Below are 16,157 nucleotides of genomic sequence, written 5' to 3' on the forward strand. Positions count from 1 at the left end.
AATCAAGTCCGTTGCTTTCTCGTGTGTGATGTGTGAGTGTGTGGTGTAGTATAGTATAGTATAGTATAGTATAGTATAGTATAGTATAGTCTAATATACAAAGCTCATCCTAACCACTGATTCACTGACTGACTCACTGACTGATATTGAAGATCAGTACCTCTCGAGTGACATAGAAAACTGAAATTTTGCGTGCCGATGGACATCTAAGCTGATACACCGGGAAAAAATCACAGAACCAATTGGAAAACATCTGTAAATAAAAATATAAATCAATGAAAAAAAAATAAATTAATTAAAAATCAAATGCAGGTGAGCGACCCGAGACGATGGGAAAGCACGGTAATTTTGCATACCGACTGACATTGAAGCAGATACACCAAGAAAAAAAAATCACAGAACCTCTGAAACACCTTCAATTTACAAAAGTGATAATTTAGTAGAATACATACTACATTACCGTAATCCAATGTTTCACTTATACCTCAAAATAATATTATTAAACTGCAAAATGAACTTCATGAATTACCCCACATAAAATGTCTGACCTTTGTGTGTGTCTCTGATTGGCTGCGTAAAGCACATGCAATGTCATCGTTGATTTTGCAGCCCAATAATATTTTTCCTTTTGGAACAAAGTGATTTCATGGGTCTGTAGAGGTCTTTATGGACCTCAATAGACCCATAAACGGAAGACTAAAATTACTGGAAAATCCACTAAGTTGCACTTACTAATTTATGGTGCATTTTATTTGAAACAAAAGCATAAAGTGAAAAAGAATGGATAATTATCAGCTGTAATTATTTTCAGTTTATGAAATTTTATTTTAGTTCCCCTTAAATAAAGATATTTAGTGTATTTTTGCATTAAATTTTATTCGTCATTGTCCATAGTTCTTGACGTTTTCATAATTACGCACGTTATTGTAATTAATCATACCTCGTTCAAAATGCAAGGTAGCCCAAATTTGAATATCTTAAACACAAATCACATTTGATTTTAAATGCTCCTATGTATTGCATTTTTATTAAAAAAAAACAACACAAAATAAATTTTTTGTGTGCTGATAGGATATTTTAGAGGCACGGTATGTCTTTGAGCTGTCGAGACCAGGTTCAAATGTCGAACCAGCGATAAACTATCTGGTGTTTCACATGCAAACCGAGCCATTTATGTGTGCTCGGTCAATTGGAAGTATGTTAAGCCGGAGGACCCACCTGCCAGAAGTGGGGCTATTCATCGGCTTTTTAGATCCCACGGTGACAATCACAAAGAGTATGTTGAGTTTCACCGCCCACCGGCACCCTGGATAAATTCTGCATTCCATATTTCCACCACAGCCGAACGTTGGGCATGTCCACCTGGTTCCAGTAAAGATTGGATCAGACTCAGTCTCGGCGAACCCCATAAGAAGGTGAAATAAAGAAAAGGCCTGAAAATTGCCTTAATGGTTGTACACTCTTCTTTGGAGAGCTGTGCTGCACATCACTTTGGATGGATGAAAGTTAGGGGCTAAAAGATTCGCTGAAAAGATTGAGGAGGTTCTGTCAATCATAGGAACTCAGCTCAAGAAGTAGCAGAACCCAGGAACAGTACTTGGATTAAGGTATCCAGTTTTTCATTATCTTGCCGTATCTTACACAATAAGTAGGCCATTGCAGTGGTACCTTACCATTCTTTTCCATGAATAACTTATACCTGTGTTGGGTCAACACAACAACAACACATCTCTATGACCCTCCAAATGTATTAATTTATGTCTGCTCTATTGTTCAAATCGAATGTCTTTTCTCACTTTGTTTGTGTGTCACTAGATGGCGTGAACGGTCCGCAGCATTTCCCACTTTTGAAACAGTTCATAACCACGGAGAACAGTCGAAATGGGATCACAGGAACTGTTGGAAGGGAAGGCATGGGGACTGCAAGACTCACAGCCTGGACAGGTAGGGGGCAGTGGGGAATGGCAAAAAAAAATAAAAATGAAAGTGGTCAGGGCAGAAACCAAAACGTGACTGCAATCATACAAAATATTCACAGAAATGGGATCATAAATCCAACATCAAAATGCACGTGGTCAAGTTTGACATATCCATAATGTATTTTGATAAAAAAAAAAATCTATGCGCAGGTAGGCTAGGGTTAATAGTTTATGCTTCTCGTCGTGGGAGGAGATGAAATGGTTGTGGTTTGATACCTTGCTGAGTGAATAGATGAAGAGTTATGAATTATGATTATGGAAAGAGACAGAGTTCCAGAAACAAATGGCAAGTGAAAGCTTGTGAAATGTCAGAAGTGATGCTTGGGGAATTCCGCTGCAAATTATTGGTGAAACCCTGTGGTTGTTGGGAAAAAAATTATAGCGCTTGGTATCATTGCCATCAGGACTTTGTGTACCATATGCTGTGTGGTGCTCGTCCAGAAATATAGCAGTGACCTTTGCATCATATAATGGTGAACCTTTGCAACAATTGGTTTTCCTATTATGTGCCATCTATGCAGAATATTTGACCCTCCTTCCTTGTCCTGTATGCTTCATATACATACAGGTAATGAACAAGAAAAATGGAAACACCTGTGGAAATGATGGGCACTAAGCAACGGCTTCCACATACGTGTGGCCCATGTGTTAATTAACCAAATAACATCCCAGCATCCCATAGGGTCATGCATAAAAATGTTGCACATGCCTTGCTGCCTGTAATAATGGCTACCATAGCTGCAAGAAGAGACCTCCAATGCCCCTATACACAGAGCACAAGTGACCACCTAGTGGTTTGATGAGCATGACACCTATGTTATGCATATGTCATAGCCTTCTCAGTCACCAGATCTGAATCAAATCGAGCATTTATGGGATTTTCTGCAACGACACCTGAGACAGCGTTTTCCAGCTCCATCAAACAGGTGTGAGCTGATTAACTTTCTCATGGAAGAAAGGTGCCACATCACTCTGACAGAATTCCAGATACTGGAGGACTCTATTCCATGTTGAACGCAGTCCATACTGGCTGCTCGTGGTGACCAAAACCCTCTGAAGTGACTTTACATTGGTGTTTCCATTTTTTTGTCCACTACCTGTGCATCTTTGACTCCATCAAGATACTCTTCCACCTCTTTCTTTCCAACCTCCATCACTGTCTCTCCACTATCTTCTCACACCATTGTCCTTTCCCAACATTATCCAACATTATCCCAACTGCAGTAAATAATGGCACCGTGGCATATCATAGCACTATTCTGTGCATCTTACAGCTGCGTCCAATGTGCCATATCATCAAGTCACTTTTGCCATACATATCTTCAGTGCGATAGTGGATTTGTACAACACATAAGAAGCAGCAGCATCTTTGATCTTATGTATATGTGGGAAAAAATTTACATGCTCAGACCAGGAATCAAACCCAGGTCGTCTGGAAAACCATACCAGTGCTCTGCCCTGCCATCTGAGTCATCTGGGTGATCCACAGATTGACTACGCTATTCTCCCACATATAGATACCACTCTCTTTCCGCTGCTGCTTCCGAGGCACTCGTTGCCAACCATATGAGCAGCAAGTGCCTGTCCGTAAGAGCGTCTTCCCCTTGTGGGGGGCCAATCCCATGAGTGCTATAATCCACCACAGTGGCCGAAGTAACATAATTTTTTATTATTTATAATTTATATTGAGGTTCATTTATAATTGTGTTATTGAACACGTTCATTTATAATTGTGTTACTATGCCCCCTGTGGTGAAAATAGCGGTCATGGAGTTGGCCCCCTACAGGGGGAAGACCCTCTCGTGGGCAGGCCTTTGCTGCTCCTATGATTGGCAGTGAGTGCCCCGGAAGCAGCAGGGGAAAGAGAAAGGCATCTATATGTGGGAGAATGGCGTATTCAGCCTGTGGGTCGCCGAGATCACTCAGATGGCAGGGTAGATCACTGGTACAGTTTTCAAGAGGACCTGGATTTCATTCCTGGTCAAGGCATGTAAATGTTTTCCCACATATACAGAAAATCTTTATTTCATGTTCATTTATAATTGCATCTTTGATTTGTTTAATCAGGGTCCAACAACATCTTTTGACAGACGACTCCATTCTGTCAAAAAAATTTGTAAGCTCCATAGCATATTCAATTGCTCAGAGTATTAAACCAATTTCCTTACTTGCCTGCAAATACATTGCCCAATCGTAACTATAAGCTTATTGTTTGTGATTCACTACTTGGTGTGATTTGTGTATTGCTGAGTGAAAATAACTCTGCAAAATGACAATAAAGAAAAATATTCCAATAACCACAGGAAGTACAATCCTTGATTAAATGACAATGCAGAACTCATATAAAGGGATGATTGGGTGACATCATCTCCATGGTATGACCTATTTGATGAGTGAAGGCTTTGGTAATGTGATTTAACAAATTGTACTTGGAATTGAGATTATAAAAAAACATTGACTACATCGTAATTGGTTATATTGGATTATTGTTGAAAATTGTCGGAAAGCCAGATTAGGGTGGAGGGGGGTTGGGGTTATGAAACATAACAAATATTGACACTTTCCTTTATTTGAATCCTGATCTCTTTTTCAAGTAGGGCAAGGTATATCATTTAAGTATTTTACCAGAAAATAGTGTGCTGATAATAATAATAATAATAATAATAATAATAATAATAAACATTGGAGCAATAACCCTAGGCAATCACCTGGTAGCAGCTGGATAAGATAACTGAGGAACCACTGGTAGGCATAGTGACCCACAAAATATGGAATGGAGAAGTAAATAAATACCTATGGATTTTTTTTATGTCGTGAACAAACTTCAGTACATCATGGGTGATGAAGGTGGTGGTCATGTTTGATCGGAATTGTGTGTGTAGTTTCTGAGAAAAAAGAAAATACATATTTTGGGAGTAACCCCCCCCCTCCCATTCACCTCCTGAGACTGTGACAATTTTAATGCCATCAATAATGTTTGGTACATCATGGGTGATGAAGGTCGTGGTCAAGTTTCATCAGCATTGTGTGTGTAGTTTCTAAGAAGAAAGCAAACACCTATTTTGTAGGGCAACCCCCCCCCCCCCCGTAGAACCCCACTCCCCGACCTTGATTTTTTACTGGCGTGAACAAAGTTTGGTATATAACGGGTGATGAAGGTTGTGGTCAAGTTCCATCGAAACTGTGTGTGTAGTTTCGGAGAAGAAAGCAAATACATATTTTGAGATTGCAACCCTTCTCACAACCCCTAAGACCCGACTTTTTCATGGTGTGAGCAAGCTTTGGTACATCACAGGTGATGAAGGTTGTGGTCAAGGTTCATCGAAATTGTATGTGGATTTTCAGAGAAGAAAGCAAATGCATATTTTGGGAGGCAACCCCCCCCCCTCAAAAAAAAAACTTCCTCCCTCAATCCCTCAGACCCTGGTATTTTTTGGTATTACCGAGAACAAACTTTGGTGCATCGCTGGTGATGAAGGTTGGTCATCTCATCAGAATTGCATGTGTAGTTTCTGAGAAGAAAGCAAATACCTATTTTGGGGATAACCCCCGTAGACACCCTTAGGACCAGATTTTTTTTTTTAATGCCATGGACAAACATTGGAACATAAACGGTGATGAATGTTGTGGTAAAGTTTCATTGAAATCGTATGTGTGGTTTCAGAGAGGAAGTTGCAAGTATTTGTGGACGGACGAAGGGACGGCCGACACGCCATCCCATAAACTCCCCGGAACTACGTTCCAGGTGAGTTAAAAATAAGACCACAAGACTGTAGCTTATCTGGGCCCTGGCCTAATGCTGTAACCCAAATTTCGTAGCATTCTGACTGGTGGCTTTGGGGAGGAAAGATTTTGAAGGAATTTGCGCGATTTTCCCAAACATTTACGAAGTCCACCATTTTGACACATTTCTGGTCACGTGATCGACATCGCCTCTGCAAGTCAACATCCTTACGCTGGCCTAATGTTGCAACCAAAATTTGATTGCATTCTGACTGGCAGGTCTGTCGAAGAGGATTTTTGAATGAATTTACTATGTCCGCCATTTTGACCTACTTAATGTCACGTGACCAGAACGAGTTTTGTATTCCCTGTTAAGCAGCTGTCACACCTTGACGTTTTAGCCAGCGTATGTCAACGTATCAAAATGTAGGTAAAACGCTGGCGTACGCTGAACTATTGATGTTTTTTTTTAATTTTTGGGTGTATAATAACATGTTGGACGTATGCATAACTACTGCTGCAGAATGGTCCCACATAACACCAATTGTGCATTTTGGGTGATAAGCACGAAAATTGTCACAGATGTCGCTTTTAATGTGCTGAACATTTCTAGATATGGGGCCATTTCAGTTTCTTTCCAAGATGGCCGCCAAATTCAAAATGGCCGCCACTGAGTAAAAAACTGCTTTCTGACTTGTTTGTAATATTCAAATGTACTAATTTCATATTTTTCATGCTCTTTAACCATGATATTGCATAGCTAGTTTCTATATTGATGTTTTCATATTTCAACAATGCAACAATTAAAAAAATGGCCCAGAAATCCAAGATGGCCGCCATGCTGAAGTAGTTGAGGAGATCTACCTCCATATCTTGAACAGTGTTATCATGAGACTCAACTATGTCTTTCACATGACTGAGCCACCTATAAAGCAACAAGAAATAAGCATATAGGCACAAACAGTGCGACAGTTCAGTGTTCACATTCACAATAATCTACTCGTATTCGAAATATAAATAAATATAAGTGTTGGCAGATGCACAAAAAGCGAGGTCCGACTACTAGAACATATTGAACTCACCTGGCATTGTCCTGCAGTGCTGCATACATTCCTTCATATGAAGCAGGTGGGAGAACCGAAACTTCTGGTACTGTTGGTTCTTTTGTATGTAGGGAAGCCGGTGGTATGCTGGTGTATTTCTCTGGCAATTCTGATAAGTTCTTCTCTTTAGACTCACTTTGCCGGAGGATCTCTCTGTCTCTCTCTACTCCATGGACATCGTTGTTCGGGTGCTGAAAGAGGGATATTCCTGTGCCATGATATGCCCCTTGAGCGGTCGTGGAAGTAGGATTGTGGTCTATGTTATCAACTGCACTTGTGGTGAATAGACCATGGCGTAAGTTTGCAGGACAAACAACATGTTCTGCTTCATATCTTGCACAAACTTCATTACCCAAATCCTTTGAAATGGGAAGTACTCTGTCATATGATACGGAGAGCCCAAGGTCATACATTCTGTCAATTAACTCATGCTTTCTTGTCCTGGCATCGATGAGGAGTCCGACATAAGTAGGCAGGGGTGTCTCACGATCCACACTGTGGTAGTGAGAGGTGGATCCTTCACGTCGTCGAATTATGACATTTTGGCGTATAAGCTGCAAGACAGTTAGTATCGCCTGGGTATCAGTGGCATTGCTTGATTGCTGCACTATGTATGATCCACCCATTATCATCCCAACGAGGGTCGTCAGAGACTTAGAAACTCATTGGTGCTGACACTCCTTGGAGAATTTCCCCATAAATACAGACTTTTCAAGCTTCAGAATGTCCTTACGAGCGATTTCAGCTGCCTTTGCCAACACGATAGCTTCCTCGTCAGTCACTTTCAAATGCCCTCTTTAGTGCCAGTCCGATGTCATCCTGAAAAGTAAGAAGAACGTTCCTGCCTTGCTTGTGGGCTTGTAAGTCTGGTATGTTGGCTAATATTCGTTCTTACAGTCTGGTCGGGTGTTCTCGAGTAGATGTGTCTGCTCCCAGGTCATTTAGTTTTGAAGTGTGCATCTGATTTAAATCTGCTAGTTTGAACACCGGTGCTACGTCATTCTCCATGCTTTCTGCACGACAGTCTACAGTATACGAAAGCAGCTCTGCCAGGACAATGCCGTGCAGTTGTCTATCAGAAGAACTTTCTCCGCTGTCAGAACAATTCACTCACTCTGCTTTCTTGTAGAGTGTTTTTTAAGCAATTGCTGTGGTACATTGCATCTTGGGACATCATATCTCCAGCGCTCAATTTGGCAACTAACATATGGTCTCACACAATTTCTGCACATCGCCGAACATTTCTGTCTAGTTTCTCCGTCGATGCCTTTTGGAGTTTATCTGATTTTTCACCACAAAAGAAGCAAGTGTCTTGCGATGTTCTGGCTGCACCACCACTGCTGTAGCGAGTGACTTTCTTTTTTGGCGAGTCACTGTTGGTTTCACACTCATCTCTTTTCCTGTTTTCTACCCGTTGAAGTTTGGTATTGTTGTACTTATCCTTGCATTTTTTGTGCCATTTAGCTGCATTCGACTTTAGAGTTGAAGCAACTCCTGTTCCATTGTCTAACCTTGATAAGTTTATATTATCTGGAAGACTCTGAAGCTCTTTGAATCTTATCAAATTACTTGCAAGATTATCATAAAGTGTACCAATGTCAATATCAGTCCTCTTTAAATCAGCTGTTCATCACAGTGGTTCTTTTGATATCTCTTGACACAAAATGCATTTTGTCCAATCTATCGGCGATGATGATGATTCAGATGTTGAAGGAGTTTCTGGACGTTGTCTGGGGTCTAAATTCTTGAAGGATTTAGCCATTGTTGGTATTTTGATTACGACACCACCACCACAGCTTTGACAACTAACAACAGCATGCACTGTGATATGGAGATACTGATCTGAAAGAAGAAGATGAAGGATGAATGAATGGATGAATGCGTGCGATATACAAAGATTAACTGGAAGAACGTTAACTGTGATGCATGGTACAATTACCACATTACACATTCATATGTTTGTCACCATTTTATCATGTAGCAGCCATTTTGAATTTGGCAGCCATTTTGAATTTGAAAGCCATCTTGGTTAAGAAATGAAGAACATGTGAAAGATAAGGGAAAAGTTAGTGACATTTCACATTTCTGGTCAATTTTCCAACCAATCATAGGAAATATATTAATTTATATGGTTGCATCGGTAATTTCGCCAAAATGACCACCATCTTGGAAAAAATTCAGTTGGCCCCATATCTAATATTGTTCAGTAGATAAAACACTACAACTGTGCAAAGTTTCATGCTTATCACCAAAAGTGTACAATACTTCCACCATTCTGCAGCACTAAACGTATTAGTAACTTACACAAAACGTTTTAATCACATATACATAACTTAAACCAACGAATGCTTAGCGTGTTGTCGGCGTTCAGAACCTATGCCCAACGATAGTCTAACTTATGCATAGCACACGGCAGTGTATCGCCGACGATCACGTGCCGTAGGTTATTAATAGGATGTGGCTCGACGATTCAAATAATAACCGCACTAGACATCGAAGTGTGAAGCCGCTGTCACACCTTGATGTTTTAGCCAGCGTATGCCGACATATGAAAAATTTGCCGAACCAAGCTGTCACACGTCGAATATGTTATGGGTAAGTTTTGTATATATTAAGAGCACGCTGGCATACATCGTAGAATGCTGGCATATGTTGTAGTATGCTGGCATACGTCATTGTACGCCGAGTCCGTCGATAAATTTTCAGCATGTTGAAAATTTCTCAACGTTCTCGACGTATGACACACATTTCACATATGCTGGCATAAGTTGTAGGCATGCTACGCGATCGTTGACACACGTCGACATACGTTACTTGTACGTTACTCATAAGTCGAAACACGTCAAGGTAATGGTTAGCGTCAGTGTTCCAGATTCCCTGTTTTTTTTTTATTTTTTTCTTCGGTATGACGGTTATGATTTAAATCGTTGAGCGGCAGCCTTTTAATTATATTATATTATAACCGCACTAGAAATCGAAGTCTCAATATCACCATCATACCGAAGAAAAAAAAACCAGGGAGTCTGGAACACTGACGCTAACCATTAGCTTGACGTGTTTCGACTTATGAGTACCTTACAAGTAACGTGTGTCGACGTGCGTCAACGATCAGGTAACGTGCCGACAACACGTTACTTATAGGTTATAAATAAGTTTCGGGTACGCAAAACATTACCTCGACGTGTTTCGACTTATGAGTAACTTACAAGTAACGTGTGTCGACGTGTGTCAACGATTGCGTAGCATGCCTACAACTTATGGCCAGCATTATGCAGAACGTGTGAGTCATACGCTGGCATACTTCGGAAAATTTCATGCATGGAAAATTTGTCTAACAGCTCGGCGAACTATGACGTTTGCCAGCGTACTACGACGTATGCCAGCGTTCTACGACATATGCCAGTGTACTACGACGTATGCCAGCGTGCTCTTAACGTATACAAACTTACTCATAACGTATTTGACGTGTGCCGGCGTTTTAGCCCAATTTTGCACACGTCAGGCATACGTTGGCTAAATCGTCAAGGTGTGACAGGGCCTTTACCAGTCAGGAACGGAACCTTGCTGCCAAGTTTCAGGCAGATTGGCCCAGCGGGTTGGCTGGAGAAGTCGAAATAGGACACGGATGGATGGACGGTCGGACACATGGACAGACGGTGAACGATGACAATATCTTTAATGGAATTGCGATTCCAGATAAGCTAGATATATCATTTGCAGAAGAATAAATGAAATACTGTACCTCCATCATTTAGGCAAGATTATTGGTAGTCATTTAATGGCTCAAGTGTACTCGCAAACCATGGTTGCTAAATATGATGACATACATATCATTGAAAAAAAACCCATAAAATGTCGAGGCTCGTATGAGCACGAACACACAGAACGCACAACAAGGGGAGAAGGGCGGGAGAGGGAATGATAAAAAGTGTGGAACAAAGACATGAGGAGATCTATGGAAGAAAGAGGGATGGGGTGGGGTACACAGGGTAAACAAAATGGACACGGCAGGGACTTTCAGGAAGGACAGCAGGGTATTTGAAGGAAGTGGGTTTGGGGTGGATTAACGGGGGGAGAAAAGATCATAGTTTTGAATGGGGGGAGATAAGAGATGGTAATGAACAGCTGTTTTGAAGAGCTTCAGGGAAAAGTGGGATTGAAGAGAGTGTGGGAGTTTGTTCCAAAGTTGGGAAAAAGAGGAATGAAAGAGTGAAAGTGCGATTCTTGATTGTTTCTTGATTTTGGTTTTGTTTTTTTGTATCCTTATCTCTGTTATATTTTGAATTCTTATCAAAGCAGTGATTCTTGATTTTGGCAGTTTTACCAGAAGGGGGTTGCTAGCGGACTTTGTACGCCATGCAGAAATATAGGGGGTGGGGGTGGACATATCACAGACAGAGCAGGAGGGAGGAGGGGGGCGAGGCTGGAGAGGAGACGGTAGAAGACAGAAAGACCACCGACCTGCCTGGGGAGAGAGAGAGAGACAGAGACAGAGAGAGAGAGAGAAAGAGAGACAGACAGACAGACAGACAGACAGACAGACAGACAGACAGACAGACAGAGAGAGAGAGAGAGAGAGAGAGAGAGAGAGAGAGAGAGAGAGAGAGAGAGAGAGAGAGAGAGAGAGAGAGAGAGAGAGAGAGAGAGAGAGAGAGAGAGAGAGAGAGAGAGAGAGAGAGAGAGAGAGAGAGAGAGAGAGAGAGAGAGAGAGAGAGAGAGAGAGAGAGAGAGAGAGAGAGAGAGAGAGAGAGAGAGAGAGAGAGAGAGAGAGAGAGAGAGAGAGAGAGAGAGAGAGAGAGAGAGAGAGAGAGAGAGAGAGAGAGAGAGAGAGAGAGAGAGAGAGAGAGAGAGAGAGAGAGAGAGAGAGAGAGAGAGAGAGAGAGAGAGAGAGAGAGAGAGAGAGAGAGAGAGAGAGAGAGAGAGAGAGAGAGAGAGAGAGAGAGAGAGAGAGAGAGAGAGAGACCCAAAGACTTGGCCTCATCGCGGGAGATACAAATTATCCCAAATGCCTTGACCATGCTTTACTGAAGCCATTTTCTTGCCCGAAATGCAGGCAAAATGCCGGCATTGCCCAATGCATTGAAATTTCCGATGCCATTGGTTTTATCTTCAATTCACATCAAAGCAATGGCAGCAAATTGATGGAAAATGCCACCATTTTGCTTGAAGCTGGTGCAATGTGAATGTGGCCTAAGCATCCACATAATACAATGCCTGGTGACATCGCACATTTTGCGAGACATTCAAAAACTGCCCTGGATCCATTTTGGTTCAGGAGTGAGTGAGGCTTGAGAAAACGTTTTCATTTTAAAATCGCCCAGCAAGAATGTCCTTGTTTTGATGTTAATTTTACTGAAAATGTACTTCAGAATATCGTTTTCAGAGTTCTACAGTACTCCCTGCGCAAGGCCAAACAGTTTGCTGCTGGTGTGTTTTACAGTCCAGACTTATATGAAGATGGATATAGTGATATTCCCGAAATCAACTGAGTTATACTCAATTCTGGCCAATGTTACTTCAATCCCACTATTACTAGGATTTTATTTTCACAAGTCAGTTTAGATGGAGAATGTTGGTTGATACAGTAGACTCAAATTAAGACAGCTTTTGATAAATTAAAAAAAAAATAATATCAAATATGTCATCAAATTATCGAAAATTGTCTCAAACCCTATTAGTCTTAAAAAGAGTCTACCCCAGTAGTTGCCCTTTGTAACTGAAGAAAACCATTCACATGAATTATGTGAACCACATGTTCAATTTGTTTTCAGTGCAGAAACTACTGCCCAGACAACAACTACACTCCAAGATAGCAAGCCGTGTAACCTGGTGTTAAGGAAGCTCCAAGAAGACTTTATCACTTGCAATCTGCTACCCTCAGTCCAGGCACGAATTTGAAGTTTTGGCAGGTTGCTGGGGATAACTCACCTTCTATTCATGAAGGGACACCCAGTTTATCATCCATCCAAGAAATGGCACACACCTTTATGCATCATCCTGCCTGGGAAACACCAGGATGGCAGTTTATAGCTGGGTCGAGATTCGAACCCAGGCTAGAGTGTGGGTAGAACCTAGAGTGTGGGTAGGCTAGAACCCAGGCTAGACTCGACTCTTTGCTCAACCCAGCTAAGAGTCGAGTGTGGGTAGCCATTTACCTTTAAGCTAACCATTCCCTTATTTGAATTGTGAAAATATGAACTATACTTTATGAATTTGAATGCTGTATTAAAAATCCAACTTTCTTTTTCATAAATCTCATGCTGAAATGTTTCTGCAAGTTGAGAAAATATTTTTGAGTCGACTTATTCCACCAAAAAGCTTTCAAGAGGATGAAGCACAGGGATTACCACAAAAACCATCCATAGAAACGGTACATTCTAGAAACTGTTTAAGCAATCACGTTCTTCTTTAAACCTGTGCTGGTGTAAACACAAAACTTCACTTGTGGCAACTTACAATCATCACGTGGGCATGGCTGTTATTCATTGATCCATCACGAAGTGATAGTGACATCTGCTGAAACATCAGCAAACACATACGGAATCACCAGGAAGCCAGTGAATCCATCATAAGAAACTGGGAAATTGTGCAATCGTTTGACTCAATTAAGAGCAAAAAAAAAATGTCGCATTCAGTGGACAAGAAGATGAATCAACTAAGTATTCTTCTTGACAATGACCAGCAATCATTAGGTCGATTAAAAAAACAAAATTCGGCTCATAAGCTTTGTGATTAAAAATAAAAGGAAACAAAGAGAACTCAGGCAAAGGAATCACTTGTTGGCCCATGATGTTTGTGTCACCACACTAAACTTATAATGACCTGTGTGTACCTGGTGTTGGCTCAGTGGTTAGGGTGGTGGCTTGGGATCCTGGGGGTCCTGCGTTCAAGCCCTGTTGGCTGCTGAATTAACAACCAGGGGGTTGACTCAGCCTGTCATCCTTCCAAGGTCGGTGAAATGAGTACCAGTGTAGCTGCCAAAAGGCTGCACACGAAGGGAAGGGTTATCAACGGATTGATTAAATCTGGTATTGGTGCAGCACAAGCATGATAGGCCGAATGGCCTCCTCTTGTGCCTTAATTCCTTGTAATTCCTTGTACAAATGTTATGTTATGTTATGGAAAAGACCTCATATGTTGCGGATACGGAAAAGACATTCAGAAACACATAGGATTTTCCCAAGACAGATATTTCTTTAGTTTATGTGAGATACATATCCTCCCTCTTGTGTAGAGGGAGTTTGGAAGTGATATGCATCGTGAGTTAGAATGTTCGGGTTCTTTTTAATCCCTCCGTCTACCAGTCCATTTGAATCCCTCGTGGCTCCACGTGCCCTTCCATCGCAAGTCCCTCGCCATGTTCACCTTTCAAACCTGTAACCCCTCATAGCCTGTCCTCACAGTATCGCCCTTTGCCCTTCAAACCTCTGGTTCCTCCTTTTCCATTGCACATCAAAAACCATCCCCCTTCCAGCACGTCACAAATTATCCCCGTCACAGTCCACACATCATGAATGACAATTACTTCAAAACCATGGACCAAAATCATTTTTAATCCTTACAAAAGATTCTAAAGTAGGTGCTTGTCCACATGGAAAATAAAGACTTCATTTCAATTCCTGCAAAAAAACCCATTTGGGCACAATGGAGGCAATTTTTTTTAGTCCTGCAGTGGTCTCTTCATTCTTTTGTTTACTTGCAAAACAATACATTAAGAGATGCAGGATCATTAACCTGCAGCCGTTGCAGCTGGCATCATGTGCATGTCATGTGTGTTTGATGACCGTCATCAATGACATTTAACCAAGAAAACAACACATCCTCTTTTGGTGTTGTCAGAAACAGATAGCTTGAGAGCAGATCGAGACGGACATCCATAGCAGGAGGACGTGAAACAGAGTGGATCAAGCGGTTGCAGAGAACAGATAGCTTAACCTCCATGCAACAGCAAATGAGTTTTAACCTTTGAAAAGAGCAATGCAGCTGGACGTCCATGAAGACCAGAACAGCTAAATCTTTGGACCGGACAGATAGTATGACCTCCGTAGCGAGAGCGGATGTGCAAACAGTGAATCAAGTTGGTTGTGAGACCAAATGGTTTTAAGCTCTGTGGAACACCTCGAACATGAGACATTCAAGCGGCCTTACTTTGCATTCGATCTACCAAGCATCTTGATCTGCTGAGTGCTTTGACTCTCGACATGTCCCATTTGCCTGTACTTTTGATTTGTCTCGCTCCTGTCCATCAAGCTTCACTTACCACGTGTGCTTCAGCCAAGCCTGCGCTCACGTCTGCCTGCTCGGACCATGAGAGCCACGAAGGGGAAGCTTGCACGCTGCACGAGTCTGCACATGGTACGAGTTTGTACGCATCTGTGCAAAGTGGGGAGAAGCCATTCCATGTTCTGCTCTGTACTCCACTTACTTTTTTTTCCTCTCTACATCTTTCCAGTTGTGATTCTGATTGGCATCATGTCTCGTTTTTAGATAATTAAGTGATATTGTGGAAGGATAGGAGTTCATGTGTCACGTGAACATGTTCTGCTATGTGTTTCTATTCTATTTGCTGTCAATACATGCCAAACAAATTTTGCCCATTGTTTATGTGTCGCACATTCACAAGTATGCTGAACATGTGCTTTGTGAATAAAACCTCGACATTTGTAGTTGCTTCAAAACCCATCAGCAAGCAGACTAATCACAGCACAGTGGCCTGCAAACAGTGCCAGATTTAGGCATAAGCAAAAGAAGCTACAGCTTAGGGCCTCACAATCTGCAGGGGCCTCAAAAAATGTGAGAAGACATGTAAAAATGTGTAAATGAAGCTTAAAGAACTACTACCTTAGTGTGGGAAACCATAATGATGAAAAATCGCTGTTAAGCCTTCCCAACGCAAAGTGGTGGTACTTCCCAGAGTTTCCAAAAGTAACCTGGGGGTTGCCTGACCATCTACCACCTAAAATCAATATATTAATCAATGTATCCTTTTTAAATGGCGTGTGTAGCAAATTTTTATGTGTAATTTTAAAATGGCTTTATATGTAATTAATTTAAGTAATATTTTGAGCAGAAAATATCTGATATCATTTTTCTGATTTTGCATACAAGTTCATTATTACTTGTATTTATAAAAGTGATCCTGATTACTTATTTTGTCAGCATTTTGTCCATATATTAATGCATGTTAAGATTATTTTTAAAATGACATTCAAGTATTGTTTCCATGGTATACTATATTATAATCTATGATAGAGATCAAGCCAACCAAATGATAAGTATGTAATCAGTAAATGCATTCATTCGAAAATAATTTGTATTTTTCACTTTAAATGCCTTGCTATTAAATAATTAA

General features: G+C 41.1%; 1 long non-coding RNA gene across 2 annotated transcripts; it reads left to right on the forward strand.

The window, feature by feature from the left end:
- Positions 1-1,154: 1,154 nt before the first annotated feature.
- Positions 1,155-16,157, forward strand: LOC147034889 (uncharacterized). Of its 2 annotated transcripts, XR_015060682.1 has the most exons (4): positions 1,155-1,607; positions 1,816-1,944; positions 5,644-5,724; positions 14,645-16,157. It is a non-coding gene; the product is annotated as an uncharacterized LOC147034889 (long non-coding RNA). The 2 variants fall into 2 exon arrangements; XR_015060684.1 differs by lacking the exons at positions 5,644-5,724; positions 14,645-16,157 and adding an exon at positions 2,548-4,321.

The sequence above is a fragment of the Eptatretus burgeri genome, chromosome 1, assembly GCF_056783735.1.
Source record: "Eptatretus burgeri isolate ZD-2024b chromosome 1, Ebu_testis_v1, whole genome shotgun sequence".
Classification (NCBI taxonomy): domain Eukaryota; kingdom Metazoa; phylum Chordata; class Myxini; order Myxiniformes; family Myxinidae; genus Eptatretus; species Eptatretus burgeri.